Genomic DNA, 22,281 nt, shown 5'->3' on the forward strand with positions numbered 1-22,281 from the left:
CCAGCTTAAACTTGGGCTTCAAACTCCAACCAGTTTCTTAATGAGAAGCTGATGCTTGCTATGAATTAAACTCGATATTTAATTCCATGGCTTGTTGCTGCTCTCGTTCTGCAACAGCAGACATTTCCAAAACTGTTGATTTTTTGTTTTTTATAAGAACATCGTCAAAGTGCTTTGGTGAGTTGAGAGATCAACCTTACTGAGACCATCACCTTTCTTTATTTTCAGATATTGTGTGATGTGGCGGCTTGCTTTGTGTCTCATTATTGTTTGGCTGCTAATTAAGGAAAAAGAAACAACTAAAGGGCCAGAGTCAAATTAATTAAAAGAAGTAATAAGCAGAAAAAATTGGTCACTAATTAAGAAGATGGTTAGAATGAAAACCTGCAGCCACTGCGGCCCTCCAGGACTGGACTTCGACACCCCTGCTCTAGGCCATGAATTTGCTTGTTCCCAATTCTTTATGTCATGTCCTATGACTTGTGACTAATTGCCAGCCTTTCACAACCCCTTGGGTGACTGTACTCCCTACATTCTGCTCTCCTTTTGTCTCCCACTGTTGCACTGGTGATTTAATATTTTCAGACTACCCATCAGTTTTGTTATGGGGGTCTGCTAATGGCACACCCTTGTGTCACAGGGGCGGTTATGGATGTCAAATCAATGAACGAAACAGGCAGCAGAGCCTGTAATGGCCGCAGGTCTCCCATTTAAAGGGGCCGATTAACCAAACATGTCTGCTTTTGAGATGTGGGATTAATACCCACAACCAGTTTTGGCAGGGGGAGAATATGCAGATTCCACACCGATGGTGATATCCATCCATTTACTTTCCAAGACAGACTCTCAGAAAACTAAATTTGTGTGTCGTCTCCTGGCATGGTGGGTCAGAGGCCCCTCCGTGCTGCCTTATGGTATAGAATTACCTGTGACACTGAACATCCCTTTTTACAAAACCACAAATTAACATGCTGGGTGTGAAACGGGGAAGATCTAAAACTCTGAAAATGTGCAGGTTGTCATGGGGTTAGCTCCTCCAAGGTGTGCATTACGGCAGAACAGCGCTGTTTCTCCAGTTAGCTTCTTTAATTACTGTTTATTGTGCTCCTGAGTGGCTCCACTTTTGTCTCATATGCTGTACTTTAATAAGGGATTTTGCAGATATGACGCTTTGCCTTAACCACATAGCCCTGGCCCTGCTTTGTCATCTTCATCATCATCATCTTTTTATTTTTATACTTTCCAATGGAGTTGCCCAAAGCTGCCGAGTTTAGAGATTTATTCTCAAAGTCTCCCTTCTGGAGCTTGCGGCTAAACCAGGGAGACTACTGACAGATGCTTAAGGATACTTTGAATTTTGTTTTGGTGGGACTAAAAGCTCTTGGAAGTTTTCAAATATAACTTAGAAACTCATAAAGGATGTCCTTGAAGATTTTACTAGGAAAACAGGGTTTTAACACGGGCAACACTGATGTCTAGCCACAGGGTGGCACCATAGATCTCCTACCATCACCCTTTTAAACCCATGTCATCCAGGGCACAGCCAGCCCACCCAGCCATAGTGGTGTCAAAGCTGTGGACGGGGAAACAGATGGCTTACATAGGTGCCAGTTTGGAATCGCTGCTTCACCTGCATGTCTTGGGGGATGTGGACATGAAGAACATGCAAACTCCAGCCTGAAAACACCCAGGTGCAGGGTTTTGTGAGGTGGCAACATCATCATGCCCCTGTTATCAATCTTGTAAAGTATTAAAAATATCGCAGTGGAGCCTGATGAAAAGAGGAGCGTGCAAACTACCTATCCGTTCACTTTATAAAGCTGCTCATTACACCGTAATGTGAAGGGGACGTTGAAACTGGTCTCACTGGACATGAGGCAGACAGGTACCAGCCCTGTAGAAAACACCAGTCCATCATGGCACATTCTGACACACACTGTGCCAATTCAGAGCTGCCGATCACACAGTCCAGCACATCTTTAGGGTATGGCAGTGGACATGAAGTCCGAAACACAGGCGCAGAGCGGAAGGCACTGTAAATAGATAACATAAGAAACACATGATATGTGTTACCAATTAAAACTATAAAATGACATTAAAAACTCAGAATCAATGTCTCCATGATGGGACAGTTAACTTTGTGAGCTGGAATGTTAAAGGCCTGAATCACGAATTAAAGAGAAAGAAAGTATGCTCTCACCTAACAGGCTTAAACGCTAAAATAGTATTTTTACAGGAGACCCACTTACTAACCAAGGATCAGTTCAGATTACAAAAAGACTGGACTGGCCAAATGTTCCATTCTAGCTTTATAAAGAAAACTAGAGGGGTGGGAATTCTCATACATAGAACAGTTCCATTTGTAGCATCAGAGGTAGTGTCGGACCCTGAAGGGAGATATGTGATGGTCATGGGCAACTTATATAACAGTAAAATGATTTTGATAAATGTTTATGCACCCAATGTTGATGATAAGGAATTCATGCAAAATCTATTTGCATCCATTCCCAGTGTGAACACTCATAAAATTATAATGGCTGGGGACTTTAATTGTGTTTTAAATCCACTCTTAGATAGGACTCCTGTGACAGGGGGGACGACATCTAATACTGCAAAGATAATTACACAGTTTTTAAATGATCACAACTTATCAGACCCCTGGAGGTTTCTTAACCCAAACTCAAGAACATACTCGTTCTACTCACCAGTGCATTATAGCTACTCAAGAATTGATTATTTTTTTATAGATAATAATTTCCTGCCTACAATTAAATCATGCAAATATGACACAATTGTTATCTCTGACCATGCCCCTCTAGTCTTGGAGCTAAAATCAATAAGCCCCTCGTACTCACCTCGCAGATGGCGTCTTAACCCTCTTTTATTGGCAGACGAGAACTGCACAGAATTTATATCCAAACAAATCAGCTTCTTCCTAGAGACAAACACGTCTACAGAGGTTTCTGCAGGAACACTCTGGGAAACTCTAAAGGCCTTCCTAAGAGGCTAGATTATTTCATATCTTTCCCATAGAAATAAATTAGAAACCAAGAAAGTGTCAGAGCTAAGAAATGAAATTACTAGAATAGATGAAGAACAAGCCAGGCGTCCAAGTGAAGCTCTTCACAGGAAAAGGCAGGCCTTGCATACAGAACTTAACATCTTAACAACTAAAGAAACTGAACAACTTATTTATAAGTCTAGACAGCATTACTATGAACACGGAGAAAAAGCTAATAAGCTTTTAGCTCAACAAATTCATAAACAAGAAGTTCACAATGCAATACCAGTAATCACCAACAAGAATGGAGAAGAAATCATCGACCATAATAAAATAATGCACACATTTAGAGATTACTATAAGTCTTTATATTCCACTGAGCCCAAAGAAGACAACACGCAATCTAATGCATTTCTGGATAATTCACAAATACCACAAATAGATGCTTTAAGTGCTGAGGAACTAGATAAACCTCTAACGCTAACAGAATTACTAGACGCTATAAAGTCACTACAAAGCGGGAAATCATCAGGCCCTGATGGTTACCCCGTAGAGTTTTATAAGAAATTCTCCACTCAGCTAGCTCCACTCTTATTGGTAACATTTACAGAAGCTAAAGACCACCAAATACTACCTCAAACATTTCGACAAGCATTAATCACCGTCTTTCCTAAACAAAATAAGGACTTGTTACAATGTGCATCATATAGACCAATTTCACTCCTGAATAATGATGTTAAGATACTCTCAAAAATCCTAGCTAGAAGGATGGAGAAAGTGCTGCCCTCGGTAATATCACAAGATCAAACTGGATTTATTAAAGGCCGACATCTATCTTCAAATCTCCGACGCTTATTTAATGTTATATATTCACCAGCAAAATCAAACACCCCAGAGATATTACTATCATTAGACGCAGAAAAGGCATTTGACATGATCGAATGGAATTACCTTTTCACTGCATTGGAGAAATTTGGGTTTTGGCCCGAATATTTGTGCTTGGATTAAACTACTGTATACCAGTCCAGAAGCTTCAGTTTGTATTAATAAAATTTGCTCAGACTACTTTAAACTAGAACGTGGTACCAGACAAGGATGTCCCTTGTCGCCACTGTTGTTTGCAATCGCTATTGAACCACTGGCGGTTCACTGCCGAAATTCTCATCAGATAAAGGGGATTGTCAGAGAAGGACTGGAACAGAAAATTTCTCTATATGCAGATGATATGGTCTTATATATATCGGACCCAGAAAACACTGTCCCTGCTGTTTTAACAGCACTAACAGAATTTCAAAAGATATCTGGTCTTAGAATTAATCTGAATAAAAGTATACTCTTTCCAGTGAACTCACAAGCATATAATATTAAATTAGACACCCTACCTTTTACCATAGCAGATCAGTTTAAATACCTAGGGGTAAATATCACAAGTAAACATAAAGCTCTTTATCAACAAAATTTTGGCGTCTGTATGGAAAAAATTAAGCAAGACTTGCATAGATGGTCAACCCTTCATCTCACTCTAGCCGGAAGAATTAACAGTGTTAAGATGAATATCCTTCCTAAACTTCTCTTTTTATTTCAAAACATTTCAATATATATCAATAAATCGTTTTTTTAAACAGTTAGATTCAATAATAACCTCATTCATTTGGAACTCAAAACACCCACGTATCCGAAGAGCGACCCTACAAAGACCTCAGGCAGAAGGTGGCATGGCTTTACCTAATTTTCAGTTTTATTACTGGGCAGCAAACATACAAGCCATAAAAACCTGGACACAAATAAATGCACATACACAGGCTTGGTCTGCAATAGAAGTAAAATCCTGTAGTACTTCTTTATATTCCCTGCTCTGCTCTCCAATAAATGAAAGTTATCGCAAATATACTAATAACCCAATTGTGCTTTACTCACTCAGAATATGGAACCAAATTAGGAAGCATTTTAAGATGGAAAATCTTTTATCAGTGGCACCTTTGCAAGGGAACCACCTCTTTCAACCTTCGCAAGTATATCCAGTTTTTTAATACCTGGAAAAGTTTTGGGATTAAAATGCTCAGAGATCTTTATATAGACAACATATTTACATCTTTTGAACAATTACGTTCAAAATTTAACCTCCCAGCTACACATTTCTTTTACTATCTTCAAATTAGAAATTTTGTTAAACAGAAATTGCCCGATTTCCCCCACCTTGCACCCTCCACAATGCTGGAAAAAAATACTGCTCAATTCCGAGGAAACAAACACTATTTTCCGCAATATATAAAATCTTATTAGAGTCCCTACCTTTCAAAGATCCAAGAGGACATTGGGAAGAAGATCTCTTAATCAATATATCAGAAAAGGAGTGGAAGGTAGCAAAGCAGAGAATTCACTCGAGTTCTATATGCGCAAAGCATAGAATTATTCAACTAAAAAATTATATATCGAGCTCATCTGTCTCGCTTAAAACTGTCCAAAATGTTTCCAGGCCAGGATCCAACCTGCGAGCGCTGCAACCAAGCTCCTGCCTCACTGGGTCACATGTTCTGGGCCTGCACCAAACTAACATCATTTTGGACAAAAATGTTTAAGTGCCTCTCAGACAGCCTTAGTATCACAATCCCTCCTAACCCATTAACAGCTGTGTTTGGTGTCCTTCCAGATGGACTTGAATTGGAGAAGGACAAACAAACGGTGATTGCATTCACTACACTCTTGGCACGCAGACTTATTTTGTTAAATTGGAAGAATCCTAATTCTCCTCTTATAAGTCAGTGGGAAACTGATGTTTTATATTATTTGAAATTGGAAAAAATCAAATTTTCAGTTAGAGGATCTGTACAAAATTTTTTCAAAACTTGGCAGGATTTAATCAATATTATTTTAGAATAAGAGAATTAACTATTATTGTATTTAACTCCCTTCTCCATCTCTTATTTATATAGATATTTACTTCTCCCCTTCTTTTGTCTAATGTTGCCTTATTAAAAAGCTTAAAGAAATTTTCCTTTAGCTAAGCTCTCCTTCTCAGGGATGGGGTTTGATTTGTTTTCAAATTTGTTGGGTTATAAATGGATCTGTTTGTATGGAATGATTACAATGAAAATTAATAAAATAAAAATATAAAAAAAAAAAAAAAAGAAACACATGATATGATAGATAGTGTAAAAGGCACTATATAATAGATGGATACTTTTTAATTCCTAAGGAGATTGCAGGTTTACATCAGCAGACATAAAAAGGCAAAAACAAACGTATAACAAGAATTTTAATAAGTAAGTTAGTAAATGTGTAGTTATTTGCTTAATGTGATTATAATTGCACATACTGTACTTATCAGTTCCAGTTTCACAGTAGAGGATGTCGGTCATTGTCACTGTATAATGGCACATGATGACATTGTTAACTTGTCTGCTGGACCAGCTCAGTACCACTCAGCAAACAGAGAAGAAGACCACCTGGGCCGAGTGGTGACTCATTATAGAGTCTGATGGTTGAGGGTAAAAAAACATTCCTTGGGCCATTGCTGTTCTGACTACTCTGCTAAAGTGCAACTGCCATCACAGTGCGACAGGAAATGAAACAAGCCACCAGCATGAAAGCAAAGATGGCGGAAATGCTGCTGGTACAGCAGGATGCAAGGGATGCTATGTCAGGGCGGCTTTAGGGTTTGAACTGGGGTGGGGGGGATCAACGCAGTACTTCATAAATTTATTATTAAATTCAAAATATAAATATGCAAAAACACCAAAGTTTACACAAAATGCTAAATACAAAATCCAAAAACTAAAAATTTAAATAAAAGAATTAAACGACTTCATACTGTACATTCATGTTAGTTCTTTGGATTGTTTTCGTTTGAGCAATAGCAGCTTATTTCTTGAAATATTGTCACAGGTGCACTGATCTACAGATGAAGTGACATCACCATGAGCGATTAGCATTGTTAATTTGTAACAATGCAGTGTCGTCATCATCATCATCATTGCCGGTTTACCTTCCAATTTTCCTATTGTGTTCAAGACCCCGCTCACACAACTATGTTTTTAAGGCCTGAAAATAAAGACTTTTGAAAACACAGCTTCAGCATTGCTGGTGAAAAGGCAGATTTTTGAACATGCAGGTTTCTAGTCGCACTCCGATTGGTTTGTGCTGATTGTGTAACCCTTCCCTGACTGGACCTCATTAGATTCATTACTACATCTCATTACCTGATTGGTCACCCTTTATGGAGGAAAACCTTATTCCATCATAGCAGACCACAGGGGTTGCGTGGTAAAAGTACCAAAAAACTCAGATTTTAAAAATGTGCAGGTCCAGCATTTCGAGACTTTTGGTACCAGAAGTAAACACCAGATTTCTTCTCAATCTCCCCACCGCTTCACTCAACAGGCACTATCATCCATTTCATAGACTTCATGAAATTAAACTAAATGGGGTTTCCTCCCTTCACGGGGGATTTGTTCATTGTTTTGACACGATTGGGGCTCTTAGTGAGCAGGGGGCAGCGGTGCGCCAGGAAGGCAGCATAAGACAGGAGTTTTGGAGATATCCGTTTGGTACCAGAACTGTGGTCCAAAAGTAGTATTGAAACAGAAATCAAAATTTCAGTACAAATCTAGTGGACACAGAAGAATTGCTTACCTGTATGCGTTTTGTAGTTTGAATGCTGCATATACGCACAAAAGGCAAATCATTTACCAGTCGCTATAGTTTTGTGGGGGCTTCACCCTCCCTTCAAGGATATTTTCCACTGATGCACACATGGGCAGTGTAGGTGAACGTCTACGCCATATGCTCTTTGGGTTGTGTTAGTGTGGATGGAGATACTCATTAGTGAAAACACCAGTATGGACATAGGTTGTTTTGGGTTAAAAAAGCTGTTTTTTTTAATGAAAATGAAGTAGTGTGCATGTTGGTCATATTAGCTGATTGCCCTCCAAATCTTTATTCTCCACTCCTCACAGTCCTGAGAATTTTTTGTGGTGAGATCCATTCTTTTCTTGTCATCTGCCACCATCTCCACCCAGGTCTTCTTTGGGCTCATCTTGACCACGTCCATATTGGTACACTTTTCACCCAGTCATCCTGGCTTTCACCCCAAGTGTCCAAAGCACCTTAGTCTGTTTTAACAAAGGACAGTGAAAAAAGTACAGTAGGTCTACCTCCCTCACTAACACAAAGAAGAAACAAATTGCCCTTTTGGAAACAACAGATGTGCCTGATGTCCTTTCCGCTCTTGACCCACCTCAAGTAAGTAATTACAGACCAGTCCGTCTTCTCCCATTTCTATCTAAAATATTGAAATGTCTCTTACCAGGTTTCTTCCTTTTCTCTACAGAACAGACTGTTTGATCCTAATCAGTTGGCCTCAAGATTGGCCATTCTACCAACACGGCTCTGCTTAGTATTACATCAGGCTAGAGGTACCAACATGTCTTCTGTCCTCATCCCACTAGATCTCTCCTCTCTCTTTGACATGGGCAATCACCAGGTTCTCCTTGCAACCCTCTCTGACCTTGGCATCATCAATACTGCCCTCAGTTGTACTGGGTCCTACCTCTTGTGCAGATCTTACCGTGGGTCCTGGCATGAAGAGATGTCAAGGATGCACCAGGCAAGCATGGAGGGTTCCCCCCAACGATCGAAGATGGGCCCTCTTATTTCCCCTTTTCTTTATACTCCATCTCACTTGGCCCTTTCATCCAGTTCCATAGTTTCTGTTATCAGTGCTATATTGATGATATGCAGCTGTACTTGCTGTCCCCTCCAGAGGACCACACAGTATCAGTTAGAACCGCTGCATGCCTCACTGATATTGTAACCTGGACTAAGGAGCACTATCTCCAACTCAACTTGGCAAACACAGACCTACTTGTCATCCAAATTGCCCGTCTCTTTAGCACCACATCTCTGTTCAGCCTGGTTCATTATCACTAACACCCGCCAGGTCAGTATGCAGCATGTCTGATGTTTAACCGGCCGAGGCGGCACATGTCACTCTTCTTTTGAGGTCACTACATTAGTTTCCTGTAGCAGCACATATTAAGTTTAAATCCTTGATATTTTCCTACAGAGTAGTCAATGAGTCTGCACCTTTATATACTGTATATGGAGATACTTGTGAGATCCGATACTCCTTCTCAACCACTCAGGTCTGTCTGACGAGTGGCGTTTAGTGAAGCCACCTCTGCGTGTCATCAAATCTCAGTCCAGACACTTTTCCTGTGCAGCTCCTGGCTGGTGGAATAAGCTGCCCACCTTCATTCAAAATGCTGACTCCCTCAATGCATTTAAGAAGCATTTGAAGACCCTCTTGTTTGGTAAGTTTCCATCTAACTGATATTAGTTTATATGTTTTTATTATATAAAAAGTCAAATTCCCCCGGGGATAAATAAACTTCTGTCTGTTTAGGAATTGTAACTAACTTGCATTTTTGTTCTAAGCTCTTCACTTGTGATGTCCCCTTGTCCTGTAATCCTTGGTCCCCCAGACTGATGTTTACTCAATTATGTTGACCTTCTTTCCGTTAGATAAAAGCGTCTGCTAAACAAATACTGTACATGTAAATGTATTATATAATAGATAGCTAATAGTAAAGGTACTATATTTGATAATTATGAATGGCAAGTGCTGCTGCCTGGCAGTAAGGTGACCAGGGTTTGTGTCCCATGTTCTCCATGTGTCTGTAGGAGTTTCCTCCCACTGTCCAAAGACATGCAGTGTGGGTACACTGGCAATGTTAAATTTGCCCTAAGGTACCAGTCTGTGTGTTCACCCTGCTCTGGGCTGTCGCCCTCTCCCAAGATTGCTCTTACATGGTGTTCTGTCCAAGGATTGTTCTTAACTTACGCCCTATGCCTGATGAGATAGACTCCAGTCCCCCGTGACCCTATTCAGGATTAAGCAGGTTTGGTATGGTATGGGATTTTCCCAAGTATACTGTGTGCTTTATTAGTATTTGCCGTGGTTTAGCAGGAGGATCCTTTAATACTGGATGTGATGCACTCTTCATGTTGTTAATCCAGGGCTGCATATTGGACTGGCCCGTTTTTGTAGGCCACCCCACGGCGCTGAATCAAGCGCCCGGTCACGCGTCCTTGTCTGCGGGGTTTATGTACTTGTTGGATTCGCTGCACTTGTTACATGTCTGGGTATAAACTCATCTATATTGAAATGACAAAAGCAAACTGTGTTGCCATTGTTCTCATCTGACCTCCCAAACTGTCGCTGGTTCTGAATCTCGTTAAGTTTAAGATACTTAAGACGACTTATCATCTTAACACCCCGCAAACCAGTTTGCACAGATCTAAAGAATGGACCGACAATCTAAAACGAAAGCGAATGTGTATGAAAGCCACCAGCTGGCAGACTTCGAACTAATTCGAAAGGAAATTCTTCGTGAAGTTAGTGAAACAACACGCAGAAGGGACGCGCTCAAAAGCCTAACCTCAGCGATCGTACTTGTTCACCTTTGTCCCAGGGAATGCGAGTATGCCGAGGTACCATGAGAGCCCATTTGCGATTGGCCAATCTCATGCCCTCTCTCAACGCCCCTGGCGGAGGGCTTGGCCAATTGGAAGAGGCGTTTCAGCACCGCAGCTCGAGTGGAGTTGCTGGGAGAAGGCGGCTTGCCTGTCGCTGCTGTAGCCGCGCGTCTACTGCAGGAGTCACAACGAGCGAGCGTTCGGTTTGGGATTAGACGCTACGTGCGCGGACCATTATCTTTCCTTAATTCCCACGGGATTTATCGAGTTGGGCTGCTTCAGTCGACTTCTCTTGTAAGGAAACGGAGAGGATAAGTGGTCCGGGACGAGAGAGCGTGTGAAGGTAGGCAGTTTCGCGGCGGTCGGTGTCAACAGGTTTTAGAGCGAAAGAAAGCGTGTGGAAGTTTGGACGAAGGATTCGTTCCCAGGCCCAAAGAGACGAGATCGCCGACGTCGTCTTGATCATCGTAGTGCAAGTAAAAGGGGACAGGAGCCCTCTAGTAACATCTCGGAAAGTGGGGCTACGGGGGTAAAGCCGATCCCAGAAAACAGAGTAGGAAACTCCACCGCTTACTGGACCCTGGGTGGAGTGCGTGGGGGGTCATCTAGGCTAGGGGATGTTGTTGACTTCATGTTAGGGATCTCCAGATGTCTTGATCAGAGTGAGACAATTACCCGATTATCATATGACACCCCAAATGATCGCTGTTGTCCTAAACATACTCCGATTATGCGCTGAGTAACCTATTTGAGTACGTGTCCCGGCGCAGATGTACTGTAAGTGCTACTGTATTCGTAATGCGGTGGGATTAGGTCAGTGGCCGATTTCTATGGTTTTGTCTGCTATACAAAGGACACTGCGCGTCATTCCTTCTGTACCTCAGTTTAGTTTTATAGCTTGGGCAGGTGACTCACCCTTGCGAGATCTGCTTCAGTTGTTTTCATGTTTGTTTTCTTAAAAGTTGAGAAAGGCACCATATACAGGAAATCTAACTTTCTACGTTCATCAACATTTTATTTTACAGATATGAATAATTATACTGTCGCTGTATGATAAGAGTCAGGAAAAATATCTGCTAGCCTTTTAAATTGTCCTAATTAACTGAAGTAAATATTAAGCAATAAGATCGTTTTTTATTAAACACAAAGGTTAACCAGTTCGAGACAGCTTTAATGACAGGCACACCTACCAAATGCTTGTGAAAGCCAGCGCAAGTTTCTAAAGAAATTTTAAGCAAAGTTAAACAGGAAAAAAAGCATTGTTATGCAAATTTGCATCAGTCCAACCTATGTCACCCGTTTCTGGACTGCCCCCGGGTCCTAATTTGGGATCCTGAGGTGGTTCGTCGTGTACCCCCCAACCAACCTATCATTTTCTGAGCCATTGTTGCAGTTTAAAGTATTAAAGATCTTGAGTCTTGTAAGGTAGGAACCAGACCAGGATGGAATGCTCCTCCTCACACCCACACACACTCGCCTAGGGGCAATCTGGACTTTCCATTTGACTGAAGCAGTGTCAGTAGTAATTTTTGAACTTGTGTAAAGACTACTTTTTCTGACCAGCAGACTTAAGGGATGGATTGTGCCTTCACTGTATATCCACCTAAAGGACCAAAGTTAAAACTGATGTATGCAATAAAATATTAGTCCTAATGACACACATGGTCAGCTTGTTTGCGATGTGAAGACGGCTGTTAAGTATGCGTTATGCATCTGATTCATTTTAAAAGTAACATTAAAAAATGTTAAATATGTATAACAGATTTTTTTATGTCCAACCTAATTTACTGTATACTGCTGCTTTTGCATTAGCTTTTAGAAGCAAAGTACAAAACACAGGAGGAGCTGTGTGTCTGTGTGCATTATAAGCAGGAGCAGGTGCTTTGGGAATTGAACCTGCAGCATTGCTGTTTTATAGTCCAGCTCTCTAACCCCTGGCCTTCTCTTCATTTTTTTTTTGTATCAGTCATAACACAGAATTCTTGCAAAGAATTCTATTTGCTGCTGCTTTGCCTTTAGTGTTTTTTAATGTGGCTGCAGGCAACATCTTGGGCACTAGTAGTATGACGGTAATGTCACTTGTGTAGTAAAGTATTTGTCCTTTTTCTATGCATCGCGTCTCCAACACTTATAACCTGAAATTCTGTAAATTGTGCACCGTTTCTGAGCCATTGCACAGCTGGAGGATACACTTTGTATTTGTCACATGCAGGTCTGTGCAGTTGGTGTACAAAACTTTTGATTTTGACTCCTCTGTTTGCAATTAGACTTTACTATGATGATTGAAAGCACACAACATACAAGGTGCAAGGCACTTCATCACTGCCAGCGTGAATCATCAGCCTACTCTTTAGTTTGGGTTTCAAGGTGGCGACAATGCTGTTGTGTTGTGGCTAACAATGCCTCAAACGTTGATTGCCATTATATATACATACGAAAAAAAAATGAAAAGAGGCCATATTTTTACCAAAAGGCTAGAAAAAAAAGCTTAATTGAGTTAGTGCATGTTAAATTTGGACATTTTATCACATTATATTACAGTTTGCATTTAGTTGGAGTTGGTTCATTTTTGCCAACGCCAGCACAGGCTCCATAGCCCTGGTTTTATGGATGCCACATCATCGTGAGAGAAAGCGAAAGTTGTTGCTGATATTACTCGGGTATTGTACAACTTACATAACATGACATCTTTTTGGCTAGTTTTTAATAAATATTGTATATGTTTAAAATGCAGTTTGATTTTGTTACTTAGATTGCAATAGTTATTTTTATGTGACAGTTCTGAAATTTTAACTTAGTGCTCTGCTTAAAGTTGTACAGGTTGTTTAACTTTCTTTATTTCCTTTTGTGTGTTCAGCTTATGTATTGGGGAGAAGTTTAGAAATGATTTTTATGCCTCTGCCGTGTTTATACGGTCTTAACTTCATGAAGGTAGTTGAAGCTTAAATGCTGTTCTGCACTTCAGCCTTATTTTCAAGGCTGCATGTACAATATGGAAGCATGGCATTTGGTTGGAACCATGTGCAAAATCAAATCTGCTTAGTCAAAATGGTGTGCAGTGTAACATAGCAGCTGTAGCAAGAGTGACGCTTGGCCTACAAGATCTTCACGGACATTGACAAGGAGCTTGCAGACTTTAAAGAATGACTTTACCACAGAGTAGATGTACAGCAGAGGTGCCTTTGGAGGGAAGTCTGAATCATTTTGTGCTCTCTGCTCCCTGCATGTTATTTTGTGGACTGCTTAGTTTAAAGGTGAGATTTTGTGGTGCCCTGCTGCTGCACAGTATTGGCAAGTTCCTGATGCCAGTGCTGAAATTTGTTTTTCACTGTGGGACAACTAATTAACAGACAAACCCAAAAAATGTTAGATTTGCTCGAACTGCTACAGTGTCGTTTCTGCCAGAGAGGGACATGTAAACACCCTTCCGACTGATATGGCCAAGGGAACGTCTCTGGGCCGGAGGGCAAATTAGAGTAGATTGAGATCTTTAGGGCAGTTCTACATTTGCAGAAAAATTTGCAGTCTTACATCTACACTACTATTCACTTGAAAAAATGTTGTTTTAGTAACTAGGCCATAATTATTTGTTTAAGCTTTTTTTTCTTTTTAAAGAAATTGGTATATGGTTACTTGATTTTCCAGGCCTTTCACAAATTTAGTCAATTGAACCAACTGATGGTCTTGTATAGGATTAGTTTAGCACTAGTATTTAGCAGCATATTTAACTGACTCTGTTCACAACAAATCAATACGTTGAATGTCTTTGAGTGAAATTTGTGGGTTTGTTTGTTTGTTTATCATGAAAAGAGCCTCTGGCTCATGGTGAATGAGCAATTAAAACAACTGCTTAGCCAGTACTTTCCAAATTACACCTAATGCCAAAGGCAGCACTTTCCAAAAGGCTCTTTTGCAATGGCATATTTTTTGATCTAGCATTTAAATTTAATGGGCTATTGGTCTAAGTGTAAAAGCCTCATATAATTGATATGAATTTAATAATGCAATGCAGTCAATAAGAATTATGACATCACTCATAACACACTGTTGCAGAAAATACTAAATAAAGCAGAATCTTGAGCTATTGCTGCCTGTGTACTTCAAACGTGGGCATCCTTTTTTTTGGCACACATAGCTGGAGTCCCCCATGCTTTTGTTAATGCAGCCTTATTGCAGTTTGAAGAAACCATACAGATCGCTTCCTATTATCAGCTTGGTTCATTTACATAACAAATTTGAATATATTTTAATTTTCACCTATCAGCGCTCAGCTTTAGATAAATAATCATCTAGTATTTAGATAAACTCCAGAAACACACATCTGAGTAAGTCCCATACTAGGTAAATACTTTAAAAGTCTAAAGTATAAGAAATAAGACTTCTTATAAGCGAACTGTTATCACAGAACAAAGCACAAAGTTAAACATTATGTGTGATCTCACAGATGTCCTGCGTTAACAGGCAGGCCGCTTCAAGCTCTTTATTCTTTTCCCTTAAACATGCACAAAAAAGGACATTGTTGTCCATACGCCCATTCCAAGATGTTTGTTGCTTATATTAATAATTTGCATTTCATTGTTCATTCCAATACATCTGACTCTGTAACCTAATAAAGGAGATTTTAAACAGGAGATAATGATAGGAAATTAAAAAAAAAAAAAAGGCTAATAGCGTTCCGTTAGAGGCCATTGACTGTCACAGAGAGGGAAGGAGCTGATGGTCTGAAACTCAGGTCCTGGGAGGTGAATGCACCCTGATTGTTTATAGCTGTTAATGGAATTGCTCTGTTTATTTTCACCGTTTATTTTACTATATAAATGAGGGCCAGGATGTATAATAGACTCAAATAATATTAGCACTCTCACTATCATTCCTTTTTATTTGCTGCATTGTTTTCTATTTAGCTTTCCTTTATTAAATTAGAATTGCATTTTGTTGTCTCGGTAATGCAGTGTTTGCTAAAGGTTCCTCAGCAGCATGAGTTCAGCACTTCTAGGACTTTCCTAGCCTTGTGGTCTTAGGGCAGCAACCTCAATACAATGAAGTTATAACTTTTAATAAGGTTTTGTTATTCAAAGTGCTGGAGAGTGGCCATGTGTTGCATGTTGGTTAGACATAAAAGTAAAAAATGTAACTGTGCCATGTATATGTGATATAAGCTACTCTTGTGGCTTTAGAACATGCCATTTGCCTTATCAAAAGAAAACAGGATTGTCAGCTGTCAGGTTCTCCATTGTCAGCATTTGCCCTCTGCTTTTGGGCTTTTCTTTTTATTTGTCCTTCACAATGTTACACCTGTAGTTTGAATCATGGCCCTAAAAGTTACACACTTTTTACATGCTTGATTTTGCACTTCTGCCTGGTAGCTAACAGTGCTTTGGTTACATTCAGGTGCTGTGATTGTATTTGTTTCATAAGTACCAGTTACAGAATACCAGAATGTTTTATTTTTAAGATGTTTAGTAAGAAGTTGCTTTTTTTTTAGCTTATATGCCACAGGACTCATTAGCTTGCTTGAATGAATGAATGCACTCTTTTTAGTTATTGTGCTCTTTCTGTTTATAAATATTGGTTATCTAGCAGTGTTGTTGTTATTAAGGAAAAGAACCTTCCACCTTTTTGAAGCCAAGCAGAAGGCTTCTCCATTTCTTTCAACTCGTTGCACTTTTTTCTGTCTTTCTGCTATGTACGGTACATGTTGAAAGGTGTGCACATACTTTCAGTTATTCTATCCCAACATCTAATTATCGACTACAGACACCACAGTGTAATGAAGTGTTTCAAGAATTTAGTTTTGCTATTATTAACATTTGTAAAGGAAATAATAAATGTTCAAAGAAGAAATGAAGTTTAACCTAACATGTTGGTTTTATCATGCTGTGTGCCACATTCTGAAACAGTACCATCACCGCTACCTCAGATACCATCATGTGCAGTTTTTTGAAGAAATATTTAGTCACAAATCAAAATGCATTAAAACAATATCGTAACCCCATTAAAGTGCCACAGATACTGATGGCATGTTATTTAGAAGAGCCCTGTTGAGCCAGTGGCACTTTACACGACTCCTAGGTGGAGGGGATATCAAACAACTGCTTGGCTGATCTTGCCGCCTGAGTATGTCGGATTACACCATTCGAAATCACAGGGCATGACAGTTTACAGGACTGCACAATGATGTTTCAGCACAGTTTCACATTTCCAAAGTATTCCCGAGTTTGCCTTTTTTCTAACACCCAATAATTTGTGCTGCCTGATAGAGCCTGTGCTGAATGAATGCTTCCCACATCCATTGAGTTTTCCTTTTTCTATTCTGTCTTGGTTCATAAAATAGGAGACAGTGAGCAGACAGGCTTCTCTTCTGTTTGTGACGTCTTAAACACCTGTGTTTCTTACTCCTGCTTACTGTATGCATTGTCCTTCCTGCTTTTCAACCCCCTCGCACACACATGAGCCTGACCCAGTGACTTATGACATTTTGTTGTGGCAAGTTACGTACTGGTTGGACTAATATGCTGGATATGCCAGACTACACAACTGGTGATCATGCTGTGACTCCCTCCAAGTGTCTCTGCAACTGAAATTATCTGGAAAGGTTGTGTAACATGATGGCCTTTAAATACTAAAAATCACTACGTTTATTTGATGTTCGTTTAAATTGCAGTGTTTATTGTGCCATGACAGAATGGGAAAAGGAAAAAGGAGAGGCAGAGATTGTATCCAGTCTTGCCATACTCGGAAGGCATTCGTACAGGCACCAATGCTATCAATTGGCTGTCAGAATGAAGCAAGGACACAATATTCTGGAAAGCTGAAACTGTGCTGAAGTGTCATAGTGCAGTCAAGTAAGTTGTCATCTCCTTCAATGTTGAGTTGTGTAATCTGAGCTCCTCAAGACAATAAGATCCAGCAACTGCAGTCATTAAGTCTGAAGTATTGTTTTGCAGGGTACTGCCAGCCAATTATGTTTTGGTGGAATTGTCATGTTGCACGTTGCTGATGCTGGCACAAAAACCACAGGGTGATGCTGTTTACTGTATGTATGTGTTTGTATTGGGTACGCACAAGACATAACATTAAAGAAGGTCATCCTTTAAAGTTACAGTAAGATGACTGTTTACTCTATATACATACTGTATATGAGGGGGTAAACCATCCCTCTAGCATCAGTGATGTATCAAAGGTAGTGCAGAATAAAAGCGAGAAAACACAAACTGCCAACCAAAGAAAGCAGTGAGAAAAGTCGTGCTCTTCAGGTCTGACTGAGGTGCTCAGACGCTATAGGATTCTTTTGCTCTTATCTGCTACTTGAGGAGATACAGTATTTTTCACTTGCCCATCTCAAAACTACTACAAAATGTGTCATTTTCTCCTTCTCCTGATCGGTGATCTGTCATTGTACTTGATGGCCTGACTCTTGAGCTGGTAGGTCACTAGTTTGATGTGACTTTTAAACCATTCTGTTGCTCCCTGTCCATTTCCTGGCTCATAGGTAGGCTGGCCATTTCGCCTGCAAGCATGGCTGACTAGAACTGTCCCTTCTGCCCCAGTATCCATGCAGGTCACAGGACAAACTCAAGTAGCATCACCTGTTGTTAGCCAAAAAGGTCATTAATTGTTACTTGAATGCCAATTATTGGTTCAGCAAACATTTGTGATCAGGAAGTATCTGCTTTTCCTTAGACTTCAGATTACAGGCCATTTTGAATGTGCAGCATGACCGTGTCTTCCTATGACAGGGACCGTCAGTGGCATGCCTAGTTACTCTCTCCTTGCCGGCACTGTTGTCGTTGTCTCCCTTTTTTTTTCCTGTCTATCTCCAAGATCTGTTTTTAGGACTTTTCCTGGTGTATCTTCCTGTCTGTGTACCACAAATTGTGTTTAGTCACAGTTGATTTGCTTTGAGCCTTATTTTGGCAAGCCTTTATGTCCCCTTTTAGCAGCACAGATAGTGAATTTAGGGAAGCCCCTCATGGCTTATGTGAAACTAGTAGCTGATGTGCTGGCAGGAAAGTGGAAAGGCTAGTGTTTCTTTCCGAGACCTTTCTTCTGACACTGTAAAAACAAGAGGCAGAAACTAAATACACAGGTACAATTATACATCTTAAACATTTTAGTTTCTGACATAATACAAAGGTGGTTTTGTTAACGTGGGCAGAATTTAGATTCATGTTTTCATTACTCTACAAGTTTGAATTTTTGTTATTTTAAATCAGCTCATGTTTATATTCTGCTTCATTGTGTTTCAGGGTGACAGTTCTTATTTTATTTTAGGAAAAATTGTATTTCCTATCACTAATACTTGTATTATTTTAATATATTTTATAGAACACTAGAATTGTTTGTGATTATCAGAAAATGTATTGTATGGCACATTTTTTTCTTTTAAATTGGAATTGACATTCAAAGATTGGAGCTAAAATGTAATATTAACTTTTGCAGTTGGCTGAGATTGATCAGTGACTGGTTCTTGTTTTAAGGTAACCATATTCTGAGGAAAATGAGTTTTAAAAATTACAAAAATGTGCACCTACATATATTACACCTCTGATGGCACTTGATATGTCACTACTAGCACTCCGTCTTTTTAGCATTTCGGCCACTTGCATCAAAGCGGGCCCGGCAGCAGTTTCACCAAGCACTGCATGAAATGTTGCCAACCCTGCAACATCCCCAAGCCAGAGGATTAAAAATGAGCAACTTTACCCTATGAATTTTTAACTTTTGTTGCACAGGAAATCTGTGATCAAGACAGCTCTTTGTAATCACATCATCTACAGTAGTCCTCAGTTTCTAGCACCACGTGACCAATAATGGTCATTTTGCAGCTAGCTTACTTACAGTAGAGCGTCTTGGTATTACTTGTTATGTTTGGTGCATTGGTGGTAAAAGCTGATACCTTGCAGTCCAGAATCCTTGCTTGTTTGTTTGTTTTTTTTTTTTTTTGTGCCTCTGGGTTTTTTTCCTCTTATATTATCAAAGACATGCATGTTGGGTTAACTGGTGACATTAAGTTGGACCGGTGTGTACCATACGAGGTTGCTTCCTGCCCTGCGCTTAATGTTGTTGGGGTACACTCTGGGGCCAGAAATCCTAAATTGGAATAAATCCATCTGAGAAGGGCTATGTTAAGTTTGGTACTTATTTCATGTCTATGTCAAATAATTATTTATTTATTTATTTCCATTTGTTTGTGTGTATACTGGTGTTTGTTACTGTTTTTCATTGTAATCCATGCTTGCTTCATTACAACACGTGCTGAAATGTTGTCATGTGTCTCTTATCAGTGGGACCTGCAATGGAGACATACTATTGTACTGAAAGTTGTAATCGGTAAGTTGAACTGAATATGAATTTGTTTAGCGTGGTGCTGTAGCCGAAGATGCTTGCCCCATTCTGTGGAGTGTTTTCACTCTGCCTCTGTATTTAAAGAGCACAGCCTTGCTGTCTGCAAAGTCCAGGTGGGCATCGGACACAAGAGACTTATGCTGTGCTTACATACACAAACAACACTGGAATGAGGTGAGTAACCTTGTTTCTTAAAAACCTCCATTTACATGTGCAAGTGCACTTCTGGAGTTCTTCTTTGGCAAAGTGGTATTGACATTAAACTGCACAAAAAAAAATGAACATCATTGGTCACTGTGCATCTAAAACATGCATGGAGCCTGTGTTCATTTTCTTGTATTTTATAAACATGTATAGTTTTTACATTCCCGACCTGAGGCCCTGAAGATTTGACGTATGGACACTGGCCACTGCATCACCTAATTACACAGTTTCAACATTAATTTAGCAAATAGCTGGATTAAAACTAAAGTGACACTTTATTAATATGCTTCTGGTACCGAATTGCTCTCAGTACACTCTGTTCTACTTGGTTGTGTGATTGAGCCTCCCAAAGTACCAGTGTACCAGTATGTGTGCTTCTTGCACTACACCCAGTGTTGTTGGTATAATAATAATGAAGGTATTGTTAATGGAATAAACTAAGTAAACAGTGCTAAAAGTGTTAGTCCTGCGCGTCAGTCAGGCAACTATGTACTGTAGATGCGTCTCACGTAAGCGTTAGACCCAAGGATTACTCGGAATGTAAAAGTACAAACAGATTTAGTGCCAAATGTTGCTCGGGAAATGATATATAAGCGTGTCTTGTGTAAGCAACAGGGCCGAGTGTTATCCAGGAAATGGTGCAGACACATCTTCTCCTAGCCTCATAATGGCATCTCGTAAGAAATGTTCTTCATCAGCCCAGCTGTTGCACGCTCTTGAGAGTGAAACAAGCAACAATGACAGAGTGAATCTGTCTTCGGAGAGTGAAATTGAAAGTGATTCTGATGAATCCGAAAGTGACACTCGCGTCAATCACACATGTGCAGTGTGCTGTTCAAAAGCAGAACAGTCTGGAAAGAAAATTCCAGGGAATTGCACTACTATTGTCCTGACTGTGATGCTGGATTGTGTATTTCACCATGCTTCAAGATATACCACACAAAAAACACATTTTGACAGTATATACAGTATTATGATTATGTTTATTATTATTATTATTTATTATTATTATTATCTATCATTTGTAAACTTTATATATTATTAACCTGTTTTCTTATTACAGGTTGTGAGAACATTTATTTGGTACTTGTCTGTTTGTGTCAATTACTGTTTTCAGTTGTTGTTTGTAACCTGCTGGTCCATGTTGATGAGTGCCAAGAATGATTGTGTTTGAAATTGAATGAGTGGCACATTTCATACAAAATGAAACCAATTCAGGTCATGTGATTTCTGTTTGATTCATTTGTTGGATTTGAGTTTTGTTAAACTCTGCAGCATATTTCTGTTTTGCAGGTCCTCGTTTTCAAAAAGGCGATGCAAGGATATACACAGATAAAAATAATTGCTGTTTGCATTTAAAACCATATTGCCAGGATTAAGAAAAAGAGAAAACATGTTCCTTAAAGCTGTGTAATTATATGCAGTGGCAGGAAGCTGACTGTAACCACTAAGATCTAACCAAATTTCTAATAGCTTTAAAGACCTGACAATCGTATTATTCTATTACAAGAACCTTTATTCATAATTATTAATGATTCCTGTTTTTAAGGATTGAAATTATTTCGGAGGTGATATGCATGGTAAAGATGAGTTATTTTGTGGAAAATGAAAACCATTGAGTGATTATTTACTGGTGACTAATCAGTTCTTAAAACGTTATTGTATTTTGAAATCCTGGGAAAGCACTGATGTGGGAGCAGCCAAACTTTATCACCTAGTGACTGAGAGAATTCAGAATCGGCAGGCTGCCACCGTTGTGAGCAATTATTAGAAACTGTGCTTTCGAAATAGTGGACAAAGAACATTACTGAAGACTGACTATGTACTGCTTTACATGCAAAAACCAAGTGGCGCAAACACCTATTTGAGAAGTTTATGACCTTATGACCTGACCATAGTACCTTATGACTAAATCTTGAGTGTTTTTGTGGCGCAAAAGTGGGTGCTTAGACTGTGGAATGTTCGATGTACTGACCTACCTTGGTGGCATCTTTGTCTGTGCAGCTCTGTTCTTGAAAAGCTTTTGTTTCTGCTTGAGTCATCTGCAGCTGTAGGAAGCCCCGTCTGCAAACTTTACACACCACCATCATGTCTGATGCATTTCAGAGAACGATTGCAATTGTAATTATTACCAACTTCCTACAGTAGCTTTCTTTGCAGTTTCAGATACCTCTCAGATTGATGCTTGCATAGGACCATTTTGGTATAAATTTAGTTAGTGGTGTTATTTACTATTTTTTTGTTTTTTACAA

At 39.6% G+C, this 22,281-nt stretch overlaps 2 protein-coding genes across 2 annotated transcripts in view; one reads left to right on the forward strand and one right to left on the reverse strand.

The window, feature by feature from the left end:
- The window catches only part of si:ch211-10a23.2 (Galectin-related protein A-like), a 493,745-nt gene that overhangs the window by 74,961 nt on the left and 396,503 nt on the right, over positions 1 to 22,281 (reverse strand). The window lies entirely within an intron of this gene.
- Positions 10,599 to 22,281, forward strand: part of pals1a (protein associated with LIN7 1, MAGUK p55 family member a) — a 163,802-nt gene continuing 152,119 nt past the window's right edge. The window contains exon 1 of the mRNA XM_028821461.2: positions 10,599 to 10,820. The gene's annotated coding sequence lies outside the window, so the exon portion shown is untranslated. The remainder of the gene's footprint in view (positions 10,821 to 22,281) is intronic.

Source organism: Erpetoichthys calabaricus, chromosome 16, assembly GCF_900747795.2.
Source record: "Erpetoichthys calabaricus chromosome 16, fErpCal1.3, whole genome shotgun sequence".
Classification (NCBI taxonomy): domain Eukaryota; kingdom Metazoa; phylum Chordata; class Cladistia; order Polypteriformes; family Polypteridae; genus Erpetoichthys; species Erpetoichthys calabaricus.